Below are 14,527 nucleotides of genomic sequence, written 5' to 3' on the forward strand. Positions count from 1 at the left end.
ACATGACTATACATGAGCTTCACTTATCCCTGAATGTTTTACTTCCATTTATTTTCCCTAAGTATGTTCCTTCATGCATGTGAAGACATCATGAATGTCCTCCATGTGTGAGGGTCCTCCCTTGTCATAGACAATCATGTTCATGATCTCCCTCATTGGTGGTATGACTTATTTGGGAGAGAGTGCCCTCCCCTTGTTGTGAACATGAGGAGAAGGAGCTTTTTTGGTCATTTTATTTGAATGATTACTTGGTTAACTGACATTTGTTTTGATCTATTGCATCTTGTAGCTAGTTGCTAAAAGGACACCCGTTAGTTGGGGCTCATAAACTATAATTTTGCATAGATACTAACCCAAAGAATGCCTCAAACCAGAGCTAACTCTTTTGGGGACTTATGTAATAGAAGAGCCCAGTTACTATGCATACATTAGTGCTCAAAACCTTCTCTTGGAAAACAATACATGTCTCCCTTCCACCTCCCATAACATTTATTTTAGGTGTGGTTGGCATAGGGCATTCAATGCAATGAAAGCTAATATTGGGGGTGGGGTGGGGCAGGGAGGACAAAAATGGCACAGTTGTGGATAACTAGGAGGCACTCATGCTGTCACTTCCCTTTCCAAGTTCTGTTCTCTCTTGTAAGCACCACTTCAGATACTGTCCTATTTCATACAAAACAGTTTATAAGTATGTCCCTTAGGCAATGACCTTGATCTTTTGTCCCACAGAATGAGGCTATTTCTAATGTCCCTTTGATCCCCCCCTACACACACCCACACACCCACCCACACACACACCCACACACACACACACACACACACACACACACACACACACACTCAGTCCTTAGTGATTCTATAAGTTCGAAGTTCAATCTTTGGGTTACTTCTGGATACATGGTATTTCTGCTTCCAAAACACCTGAGTTATTATGATGTAACATTTTGGAAGGAGGATGCCTTCATGATGTCTACGTTTCTGACTTCTTCCTGTATCTTGAGTCACAGAAACATTTCCTGTGCCCTATGAGTACAAGCAGGCACCTCACTCATTATCAGCTATAGCATGGGCAATGATATTTTAATTGAACAGACTGCATAAAGATTAGCCTCATCTAGTATAGCTAAAATCCATTTTCAGTTTTTCTTGTTAAAGTCTTTTGTCTACTTTAATTGTTCTACTTTTTAAATGGTGAAAGATTTTTTTTTCCCTGATGTGTAAAAAGGTGCCATTATGAGAGAGAAATTAATAAAGAAATATTTAGAGGAATGATAAGCCATACCTGAACTGCCCTACTCTAATTTCAAGATGTAATTTTAAGTTGCTATAAAATCCAGACATATTTTATTTAAAAAATATGATTCTCTAAGCCAAAGTACCTAATGGCTCTCAGGGGGTTAGAGATCCTGTGTGGTTTTCCCCTGATTTTTTCTGATATCAACATGATCAAGCCGGACACATGCACATACACACTCCTATATTTACTTTAATAGCAGTGGCTTTAGCATCAGAGTCTTTAGCTCAACTTCAAACCCCAAGATTATTCTTGCTCCCTGTTTCTGAGCACTTCACAGGCACTGGTATCAAAGTCTGATCTCATGGCACAAGAGGTCAGCCAGCCCTACCTGCTAGAGTTCAAGAAAAGAGCTGTACTTTTGTACTGAGGCACACCACAGTGCAGACACAGAGAAACAGCTAATTGTCAGAAGGGATCTTTCTCTCCTAGGGATGGATTCAATGACAGGTGGCTGTGAGGATGTGCATCACCTGGGTCTTCTGGGATTCTATTTAAGGAAAGACATCAGCACTAAAGAAGTCAAGAGGAGTTATGTGCATTAACTATAATTGCCTGCATAGCTGTTTTTGTGATTGAGCCACAGTGAAACCTTTCAGTTCACCAAGAAAATGCCACCATTTTTTTTCACCCTTACTTGACTTTTCTTCTAGCTTTTCATCGTGCTTTGGTGTTACTCAGATCACTCAAGTCATGGTATTTGATCTGAACTCTTGTAGGCTACAAATAACACAATGTTCTTCCTTAAAAATGAAAAAAAGGAAGGAAGGAAGAAAAGAAGGCAGGAAAAGAGAAAAAAAGAAAGAAAAGAAGCCAAAAGTAAGAAGGGAAGAAAGAAAAAGTGAGACAGGGAAGAAAAATGTAAGAAATTAAAAAGCAAAAAAAAAAATTAAAAAGAAATGAAGTTATAGGAGAAAGACACAGAGGAAAGAAAGGTAAAAGAAGGAAGGAAAGAAAGGAAAGAAGGAAGAAAGGGAAGAGAGATGAAAAGGAAAATAAAAAATAATTTTAATCCAGAGGTTTTGTCTGTTTGTTGGGAATAAAATGTGGATTATTGCAGAGAGTGTTCAAGAAATAACCTTTATAAACCCAAGATGGAAATATATGTCTACACAACTGTTTGGGTGAAAGAAAGATGGCACTTTAAAGGTTTAATGTAAGTCATCAGTGTGACAAGTCAGCCAAAGGTATTCATGCAATCTATTGCTGTATTAAGAGATTATTTTAAACTAGGAGTGTGGGGAAGTTAAGGTATGACATTACTCTTTCCCGATGAGACTTCAAATGGAATGTTGTGTTGAGTAGGAAAACGCACTAATTGATCAATCAATAAACAAATATTTAATAAACAGCTCCTATGTGCCAGAAAAAGTATCAACATTCTCTAGAGTGTCTAGAGGAAAGTGACCAGGATGGCCAATGAGCATAAGATCACGTTAAAGGAATGAGAGTATCCAGCCTAGAGAAGAGAGGACAGAGAGGATATGGAAAAGTTATCTTTAACTATATAAAGGACTATTTTGTGACGAGCTTGACTCCAAAAGGCTAACTAATAAAAAGCAGTGGGAGTTTCAGAGAGGCAGATTTTTGACTACAGGAAAAGGGGGAAAAAAAGATCCTATAGATTAGAGATAGCCAAAAGTGGAAGTGGGACACCTCAGGGAATTTAGTGGGCTCCTCTTTTCCAGAGGTCATTGAAAAAGGAATCTGGAGAACCATGAGGTCAGGCGTGAATTCAACTAGATGGCCTCTGCTATCCCTTTGAACTCTGAAATTACATGATTCTATGAGACTATAAGAAGGTGGGTAAGAAGAGATCAGAGGTAGCTACTAATTTTTTCTCGGAAAGGAATGGTCTAGGTGATTCTAAAACCTTATCTATACATAAAACTGATCAAGGCTGCTAAATTCAATAAAATAAAATTCCTAGCCAATTCCATGTAAAGAAGGAAGAAAACTCACTCAAACCAGCTGCTTGGTTGATTGACTAAATTGTTCGGTTATCAACTGGTTTTTGTTTTAATTGTTAAGAGATAGTCAAAGTCTCTGCTCTAGTCCTTAAACATCATTCCCCTATTTTAATGGTCTACTGCCTGATTGCAGATGCTATTTTGAATACCTATTGCATTGTGCCTTTAATGTACACACAGACATATATCACAGGAAATGATGAACCAAGTCTGAAAGATCGAGAAAATAAAAAAAAAAAAACCTTATGAAAATATACAAAAACGAAGCAAAACAGGAAATATTTAAATAGCACATGGAGTCCATTTTCACAAGTCTTATCATAAGAATATGACTCTACTTTTTCTGATTTTCAGAAACACTAAGTTAGGTGGTAGGGAAGGTCACATACTATAAGACTTGCTTTACATGGAAGTTACAAGATCTAATGAGTTAATTAGTGCTGACAAACCAGTGTAAGGGTTTTCAGTTGGGCTTGGTCAAACACATTGTTGACAGCTGAATCCATCGATAATGCAAATGAGGTTGTGTTCTCAATATAACCACCATAGAGAAAAGAGGGCGAAGACAGCAAAGCCAGTAGATACAAATGCACTCATGTACTCATTTGATTTTTATGAATCATTTCTCTGTAGTGCTTTACTTGGGTTCATCCTCCTTTAAGGGCTATAGATGTTTGCATTTATATATTATAGTTAGAGTTTAACAGATAGTTTTCTTCCACTCTTGTATATAATCAGTCATCAGAGCTCTATTTCCCTACTTGGAAAGTAGCATTCCTGACTAATTTGTGCTATATATCCCAATTTTATATGTGGAGAAATTCATAGGTCATACTTAACCTTGATGACATGGCTAGGAACTTTCAGAAGTGTGTTCTCAATCCAAATTTTTATTGACTCTCATTCTAAGATTCCTTCCATTATGCCATGAATTCTGCCAGATTCATTTCTTAATGTTCATTTCTTAAGAGAAAAGACTACATAATTTTTGACATTCATTCATGTCTAGAATACTGTACTGCCCCAAATGGATACTTGATAAAAATTATAGAATTGAATGACATGATTAATAATAACTGACATTTCCAAGGCACTTATTATGTACCAGCCACTTAACAAATCTTATCTCATTTGATTCTCACAACCACCCTGGGAAGTAGGTGCTGTTATTATCCTCATTTTACAGGTGGGGCAACAGAGGCAATCAAGAGCTGAGTAACTTGCCTAGGGCCAAACTCTAGTAAGTGTTTAAAACCAAATTTGAACTCAGGTCTTCTTAAATCTAGGTTCAGTTATCTATCCACTGAAACACCTAGCCACCCAAGTGGTTAGCTCAGTCACAGACAATCAAAAAGCAGAAGAATAATGACAAGATAGGGAGTTTCTGGAACAGTTTGGGTTCACCCTCTCTCCCCTTTCCCATATTATTTATGGCATCATTGTTTTAAAAACAGGCAAGTCAAGTAATATATGCGATGCTAGATTCTAGGATAAGGATAAATTCTTGCTACTGCTTCTCTCAGCCTCTAAAAGTATGAAATGTGTGGATCACTTCATTCCCATAAGGCAAAGAGTGGGGTGGGAAACCTGTGAACTCAAGGCCACATGTGGCCCTCTAGGTCCTCAAGAGCAGCCCTTTGACGGAATGTAAACTTCACAGAACAAATCCTTTTCCTAAGGATTTTCTGTACTATATAAAAATATAGAACATATAATATATATATATATATGATGTATATAAAATATAAATATATAATAAATATAAACAAAATATAGAAAAAAATACTTACCCTTTTGAGGTAGTCCATCACTGCCATCTGGTGCCTACATTGGGGCCATATAAACCCCAAATGCTCCATAGGGTTGATTGACAAGGAACTAACAGAATTGAAGAAGAGGAAATGTATTCAAATTCTCCCTAATGCCTTAAGTCTGTTCAGCAGAAAGACAGAATGAAAGGCCACCCCTAGTGCTAGATTCCTGAGGGAATAGTCATGTATTGCCCTATTTTCATCAGCCTCTACCATAAAATAGTACCCATCCTCTCACCTCACAGCTTTTTGCATTTGCACTTTAAAACATATTGACTCAACTCAATCACACATCTGTAAACAAACAAACAAACAATATTCCATTCAACTTGAAGTCTATTAAAATTGAAAATCCCTTATTCACAAAGGCTTTGCCATAACTACAATAATAAACTGTATGTCAATGTCTCCCAAATACCTAGATCCAGTCACCTTCTCTAGTCTGGCCTCTAGTACTGAATTTCCAGAAATCAGTTGGACATCTCTACTTGGATGTCCTTTCCCAGCCCATGGTAAGTGCTTAATAAATATTTGTGAATTGATTGATTGCATGACTACACTTCAAACTACTTTCCGATGTTCTCTTGCTCTACTCCCTTCCCCACTTTTTACATGGCAGACAGAGAGAGCTGAGACATAAGTGCCTCTAGTTATCCTACCCTTATGTCACCACCCACCTCATTAGAGTCCCATAAGCTACCCCCCATACTTGGAAAGCATTCATTCTACATCTTTGCCTGGAGAGATGTCACTTCAGGGCTCTTCAGGGTCCAGATAAAGTGTTGCCTTCTCCATGAACCCTTGAAACAAATCTCTCTACATTCCACTTTTCTTAGAGATCTTTGTCTGATTCTTTCCTTCTGCTCTTATCACATTAGTACTATGTACCTGTTGGATTTGTGTTCATGCCATACCCCCCAAGTAGAGTGTAATCACCATGAGGGCATGGATTGGGTTTCTAATGAGGGACAGCATCTTGTAGTGAGAAGTGCCTGGATTTAAGTCAGGAGAGACCCACGGTTTTACTTTTGCCACTAAGATTTATTCACTGTATGACCAGAGGCAAGTAATTGAACACTGCTAAACCTTCATTTCCTCATCTGTAAAATAGTAACTATGATATACACAGATCTTAAAATATGGACATGCATTCTAAAGTCTACACAGGCACCAGCTTTGTTTCTTACTCATATCATTATTCCTAGGGCCCCAAACAATCCTTTATCTTGTTATTTTTGGGGGGATCTTTTTCAAGTGATCAGTGAATTCTTTCAATTTCTGTTTTGCCCTCTGGTTCTAAAATATCGGGGCAATCTTCCTTGAGAATTTCTTAAAGGATGATTTCTAGGTTCTTTTTTGATCATGGCTTTCAGGGAGACCAATAATTTTTAAATTATCTCTCCTAGATCTATTTTCCATGTCAGTGGTTTTTTCCAATGAAATATTTCATATTACCTTCTATTCTTTCATTTGTTTAGATCTTTTTTTTAATAGTTTTATAGTATCTTGGTTTCTCATAAAGTCATTAGATTCCATTTGCTCCAATCAAATTCTGAAGGAATTATTCTCTTCAGTGAGTTTTTGAAATTCCTTTTCTATCTGTCAAATTTGGCTTTTTAAAGCATTCTTCTCTTCATTGGCTTTTTGGACCTCTTTTGCCATTTGAGTTAGCCTATTTTATAAGATATTATTTTCTTCAGTCAGGTTGTTGACTCTCTTTTCATGATTTTCTTGCATCATCCTCATTTCTCTTCCCAGTTTTTCCTCCACTTCTCTTACTTGATTTTTGAAATCCTTCTTGAGCTCCTCAGTGGCCTATAACCAACTCATATTTTCCTTGGAGGCTTTTGATGCAGGAGTTCTGACTCTGTTGTCTTCCTCCTATTCCATGCTTTGGTCCTTTTTTGTCCCCAAAAGGAATCTAAGGTGTGATTGCTCTACTTGCTTTGCTTCCTCTGCTTGCTCAGGTTGCCAGTCAATTATTTGACTCTTGAGTTCTTTGCCATGGCAGAACTCTGCTTCCAGAGAGGAGAGCTTTGTCCCAAATCGCTGGGGTTTTTGCAAATGTTATCAGAGGTCTGAGGAGGGCATCCTCTCTACAAACACTACACTGGCAAACTGGTGTTTCTCACCCCAGGACCACTGCCGAAGAAAGCAACCCAAATCCAAGCAGGTCAAAGCAAGAGCAATTACCCTCAGAATGGTCACTTGGTCCCCCTACCACACGGCATCCTCTCACCATAGGGGTGGGGGCCAGATCATGCCCTTTCTTTCCAAAAGAGTTCCAGCTGACTTTTTAACTTACATTTTTGGCATTTATGGGTTGAAAAATCTGGAAACCATGACAGCTGCTGGTGATTCACTCTCCTGAAGTCTGCTCTGGCCACTGCTGCCTCCCTGGGGCCAAAACCATGTGGCTCACCAGGGCTGGCCTTGGTTCCCAGCATGCTATGATGTACCCTTCCTGTCAGCCTCCCAGGCTGCCTTCAGTGGGATATTTGTTTCTTTCTGTCACTTTGTGGGTTCTGTAGCTCTAAAATTTGTTTAGAGTAATATTTTATAGGTATTTGAGGTGGTTGTGGGGAGAGCTCATGGAATTTCCTGCTTCTACTCCTCCATCTTGGCTCCACCTCCTCTTTCTTCTTCTTCTTTTTTTTTAAAGTCATTTCAGTTGCATCGGACTCTTGATGTTTTCACTTGGGGTTTTCTTGATAAACTCAGTGAAGTGGTTTGCCATTTCTTTCTCCAGCTCATTTTACAGATGAGGAAACTGAGGCAAACAGGGTTAAGTGATTTGCCCAGGGTCACACAGCTAATAAGTGTCTGAGGCCAGATATGAACTCCTGACTTCAGTCTAAGCACTCTATCCACTGTGCCACCTAACTGAACAAGACTGAGATAATTTGAAAATTAACTTGATAGTTAACTTCATAGACCTTGGACCTGTGATTTCATTCTTGCATGCAATTTCCAAATGGAGAAGTTCCCATTACCAAGCCAGGTTAGAACCTTCTTAGGGTCCTAGAGGGTAGTAAGGCTAACAGAGAGGTTAAGTGATTTGCCTGGGCTCACATAGTCAGTATTTTTTAGAGATGGGCCTTGAACCCATGTCACCTGGTTCTAAGACTGATTCTCTCTCCCCTCCATGTACCATGCTACCTTTGTAAATAGTTTAGTGGCAATTTATTAAGCATTAATATCCTTGTTGTGGTTTTGAATTTTAGTGGTCTTCATCCTATCTGTCCATATAACCTTGAGTTGACTTCCTTTATTTTTGTTATATAAATATCTTTGAAGTGAATTCCCTAGGAGGGTAATTTACACACATGCTTAATGTCTATATAATCTACCAACACAGAATGAAAGGTAAGTAAGAAGTCAGTGGGGAGGTGATTTGTTTGCTTAAATTAGAAGTCCCACAAAAAATACTGTAGAGGAGAGATCCAATGTGCCTTGGATGGATACTGAACCTGGCTTGAATTTTGGGTTCTTGTGCTATGTTCCAGGAAGTTTGAGCAAGTAATCATGTGGCTATTACATATCTGGAGGAGAGGAGAAGAGGGCACAAGGGGTGCAATGAATAGAATAGAGATTCTGTTAGCTTGAGCAGCTAGGTGTCATAGTGGATAGAATACTGGGCTTGGAATCAGAAAGACTCATCTCGATGAGTTCTAATCCAGCCTTAGACCCGTACTAGCTATGTGACTCTGGACATTTAACCTTGTTTGTCTCAGTTTCCTCTTCTGTAAAATGAGATGGAGAAGGCAATGGCAAACCACTCCAGTATCTTTGTCAAGAGAATCCAAAATGGAGTCACAAAGAGTCAGTGATGACTGAAATTACTGAATAATAACAAAACTGTTAGTTCAGCATGGTTACTAATAAGGACATAATAATAAGACTGAGAACTCCTCATGTTAAAGGGCGGTAGTGTGGAACAGGAGAGCCTATTAGACTAGAAGATAGTCTTGAAGGGAAGGTCCTGTTTCCTACTAACTCTACCAATCACTAGCTATATGATCTTTGGCCAAATTGGTTCCTCTTTCTGAGCCTCTGCTTCTTCACGTGCAAGATGATATGGGAAACTGGTCTATATGGTCTCCAGTGTTCTTCCCAACCATGCCATTTGAGGACCCTAAGCCATGGTTAACTGTGTAGCTGTGTTGGTCCTGAGTTCAAAGGTTTTCCATGGTCTGCCACAATGGTTGGTTTTCCCATATAGTATTACTGATGGATACAAGAAGAAAGAGAAAAGTTGGAAGCCTAAGCAGTCAGCTACACTGAATAAACAGTACCCCTAGCCACAGGAATTCCACCACCCAGGGGATACTCACATACTTAAACTTTTGTAGGAGCTGATGAAACCACTTTTGGGGGAGGAGGTTAGACAGAGGAAGATGGGGAAATTTATTGCTTAAATTGGAGCTCTAGGAAAAGCCTCATGGGTAGAGATTACTTGGCTCAAGCTCAGCCCACTATAGATGACATAATGCCATACAATGTATTTTTTTTTCAAACGTGGTAAAGTATCAGGCATGTCCCCAGGCCTACATGATATTCCATGCCCAGAAGACCTCCAGTACTTCATAATTTAGGTTTACTACCACATACTGCTTAAATACTCCAATAGTCTGCAATTTCATCCTAGATATGCATAAAACATAGCCTGCATAGGCTCAGTGGTGAGCATCACTCTGGGGTGGAGGGAGGGCCACCAGTCTGGGGTGAGCATTATCCTTGATCCTCCTCAGTGACCGTCACAGCAGAATCTCGTAGAGGTGGTTGTTCCCTTCAACAATGCCAATGAAAAGTCATCCTGTGCCATTTCTCATTCCTATCTTCTCACTAGTTCACCAGAGAAGGTACCTAATGTGTAACTAAGAACCAAATGTAAGCCTCTCCACCCCATCAGCAGTTTGCTGGCAAATATTCAACAGTTCAACTCTCCAGGAAAAATACAATGTATGTAAGACATTTTAAAGTTCATTAATATTTTCTTTATCACTTTCTTAAGTAGAGAAATCAACCAAACAATAAAGTAAGTCCTGATATGTAGCACGTAAAATGCAAATATTCACACTAATAATTAATAATGTGAGAGCCTTTGAACTGGTCCCCATATGGCTCTGCCCCTAACATTACTCCAGGAGGCACAGGGGGAGTCTAAGCAATGCAATGAGCCTTCCTGTTTCCCTCACTTACATTAGTGATTGGAGTCAGCAGCTGATCATCAAGGCTCTTTCGAGCTTCCCTTGCTGTCTCCTGATCTTTGCCTTTGGGTTCTTTAAGAGCTACTAAGAGAATTCTAATGACAGGATGCTGGGAAGATGTCTGGAGAAATGCAACATTCAAACAAGAAAGTATTTTTACCATTTTGGGTAAGGAGAGTTTCCTCAATGTTTTCATTCATTTCATCCAGTTTCCTCAAAGTGAACTTAAAGTTCTAGGCCACCATCTGCAATTTCCAGGTAAGGAAACTGAGTCTTAGAGGAGGCAGCAGGTTGACTTAGGTTGGGGTTCCATCACTACTTAGCGGTAGAACCAGGACTAGATTCCAAGTCTCTAGACTCCCTGCTCATGTTTGTTCTACTCCTGGGTGAGCCATGGAGCCTGAAAGATAAGCAGTGAATTAGAAAAGATGGGTACAGTGAATATAATCTATTCCTGTTATCCCTGCCCCTCCTTTTTGGAGATAATCAAGAAGTGACTAATTACAAGGTTGATTTGAATGTGTAATTGTTTTCTTTTATATGCCTAAGAGCTTAACTAGAGGCATAGATTGAAAAGAAAAATAGTAAAAACTTTGAGATACTACTGGTACAAACCCCTCTGAAACTGTATATTTAGGGTCTGTGCTAAAAATCTCCAACATTGGGTTCTGTTTTAAACCTTAACTAAAAAAGAGAAGAGGAAAATATGGAAATAGATTTCTTTTACACACACACTCATACACACAATAGGTATGCATGTGTGCATATATACATTTATATGTACTTATATACATGCACATACATAATCGTGTATGTACATATATGTATTCTATATATACATATATATGTATACACAAATATATGCATATGATTGTACACACAAACACGTATACAAATACATACATATGTGTATATATAGTAGATACAAAGCTGTCCTCAGAGGCAGGAAAAATTAGGTTCAAATCTTGCCTTTGACACAGACTGACTGTGTGACACTGGGAATGCTACTGAACAACAGTGGTTTTGCCTGAACATTCCCCAGAGAACTTTCCGAAGAACCCAAGAATCTATTCCATTGTGCTCCAGGAACCCTGTCTGGGCTCACATGCCTCTAGCACAGTTCCCTTGCTCCTCCGCCATATATCCATGACCTTCTCCTCCACCCCACCTCAAATACACCCAGACCAAAAGTGATCCATTTTTATGTTTCTGAACTCTGAACTTCCTTTATCTGACTGTTCCCTTCTGTCATTTCAGCTCTCCCTCTGCCTGTAACCCCCAAACCTGTTTTCTGTCCTTACCTCTTCCTCCAGTCTCTCAGTTCTTTCCAGGCCACCATGCCGGCATTTGTCTATACTCTCCTTCCTTTCCCCTCTTGACTCCTTGGCAAACTAGAAGTCTACACTTTCTTCTTATCACCACTCACCCTCATATCCCATTGGTAAGTTTGTCATGCCAAGCCTCAGCCTTAGATCACTCTCAACATCTGCTGCCTTCACTCCTACTTCCTTGCTGCTGAACAAGGCTGTAAAATCTCATAAAACTGTACTGATTAGGTCTAACACAAATTTAAGTTACATAATTTCAACTAAGGTCCCACTACATTGAGGCAATCATTTTTTACCTTCTTAATCAACTCACTATCCTCTGTCCCCCAACAATCCTACCAAAACTTTTCATCCCTCCTCAGGCCTCCTATGCCTTTCCTCCCCAACCCTCTAGCTGGGGATCTTGCATCATATTTCACTAAAAAAAAGTAGAGACCACTTTTAATAATTCCTCTTGACCCTTCCTCCACATCTCACATCACTCAGATAACTTCAATCTCTGTCTTCCTGTACCTTTCTCTCACATGAAAAGATGGCTTTTCTCTTTGCCAAAGCAATTCTTTTCTGCGTACACAAGTGATTTAATTTCATCACCTTCTGTAGGAGATTACTGTATCTACAATCATTACTCTTTTGCCAATATTCCATCACTCCATCCACTGACTATTCAACTACTGTCTACAAACACATTCAGGTCTTTTCCATCCTCAAAAATCCCACACTTGATCTGCCCATCCTCCATTTCATGGTTAAAGTCCTTGAGCAAACGATCTACAATGAAGCCCTCTCCTTCCTTTACTCTCACTACCTTTTCAATTTTGTAGTCTGACTTCTTTCTTATCAATCAATTGAAACTTCTCTCTTTAAAGTCACCATTCATCATATAATTGCCCAATCTGATGGCCTTTTCTCAATGCTCATCCTGTTTTGCCTCTCTGCAGCCTTCAACATTGTTGATCATCTCCTTGCAGAGGGCCAGTACTAACACAGTCCAGTCATGGGTAGAGTCTGGCTCAGGATGGACCTAGACCCTGCTCCTGCTCCTCCTGAGGACTCATTGGTGCTCAGGGTGATTGCCTCACCATCTTTCCTTGATTAGCAAGGGAACAGGGAATGATTACTGAGAAGTGATCACATGTGCACACAATGGAATAAAATACTAGGAGGTAGAATACCAGATATAGTCACTTTTGCTATTTGTATATAAACCCTTACCCCCAGGTAAATAAACAGACTGCCTAGACAGCTTCCCACCTGGCTTGAGTCTCACCATTCCCACACTCTCACGTTTGGCCTGCACCAAATCTTCTCCTGGTTACTCCTCCCTAGGTTTTTGTGACAAAGCCCCCTCATCATTCCCAAATTATTTTCTTTGAACTTCATTCAAGTCTCTCCTTCTAACCATGGGTTTTCCCCTAAGACTCTGCACTGATCCTTCTTCCTTCCTCCTTCTATAGTATCTCTCTTGGTGATTTCATCAGTTCCCTTGGATTCAGCAATTGTCTCTATGCAAATGATTCTCAGATCTCTCTGTGAAGCTTTAATCTTTCTCCTGACCTCCAATCTCTCATTTCCAACTGCCTGTTTATTGGACATCTCAAGACAGATGCCTTGTAGATATCTTAAATTCACTATGTCCAAAATTGACCTCATCTTTCCTCCCAAATCCTCCCTTCTCCTTAACTTACCTAATAGTGTTGAGGGTACCACCATCCTCATACTTCGCCCAGAATGCAAAATAAGTGTCAGCCTTGATTCTGGACTTCAGAAATATGCCTCTTCTATGGCTTATCCTGGAACATCTGTCACTAACTGGTTTCTCCTTGCTGTGGGACAACCTACCAACCCTGTGGCCTACTCTTCATGGAATATCCCTCTATAAAGCCCATTCCCTCGTTCCCATTAGTGAGTTACTCAAATACCCTTCGTTTTGTGGAGGGATCCCAGAGAGTCCTGCCTTCATTGTTATATGAACCCTATTCCTGAATTTCTCTGAACTTCACACCCATGTTCATGTACTGGGAAATTTCATTCCTCTCCTTTTTAGCTCACTGTGGTAGGTTCTCTTACTTTATTAGAATATAAGCTTCTTGAATATAGGAACTGTATTTCTTCATGCTTATATTAGTAACCCCAACACTCAATTCAGTGCCTGGCACATAGTAAGTACTTACTAAATGCTTGCATTTACCTTCCTTCCTTCCTTCCTTCCTTCTCATCTCCATATCCAATCAGTTTACAAGTACAGTTATTTATACTTTTTCAATATTTCTCCTCCTTTTCTTCTCTGATCCTGCCTGATAATAGGCTGTTATCAACTCAGGTAGAGTATTGCTATACTTTGCTGGTCTTCCTACCTCCAATCTCTCCCCACTCCAGTCCATTCTCCACTCACCAACCCAAATGCTCTTCTAAAGAGAAATTCTAACTACTTAATGACACTTGGTGTCATTGCCATGTTGTGGTCATTATTGTGTTTTGTTTTTTTTATGGCTATGATGTAAATTGGTGCAAAAAAACCCCTAAAAGCCATATAATCATTAATCCAGGAAACTCTAGAATAAGAAGTGGGATAACATTATTCTATATAAAGTATAGACTCTGTGTATGTAAAATCCTCTCTTTACCTCCCTATATACATATCCCTATCTCTCTATCTATGTACATACACATGTATACACACACACACACACACACATATATATATATAACACAATGAGCAGAAGCATTGCTCCATGCATATTAACACTATGTTAATTAAGATAAAAACCATTGAGAATAAAAGTTCACCTAAAAAGATTGTTTTTTTCTATGGGACGAAAGTCACAAATTCCTGAGAAAGGCTTTACAAGGTCATTGCAAGTAGCAATTGCTTCATTCTTTGTTCTTCCATCTCCAGCTCTTAGCCTCTAGG

Source organism: Petaurus breviceps, unplaced genomic scaffold, assembly GCF_028583685.1.
Source record: "Petaurus breviceps papuanus isolate PSGF00001 unplaced genomic scaffold, PetGlider_PUasm1.0 173, whole genome shotgun sequence".
In the NCBI taxonomy this organism is placed as follows: Eukaryota; Metazoa; Chordata; class Mammalia; order Diprotodontia; family Petauridae; genus Petaurus; species Petaurus breviceps.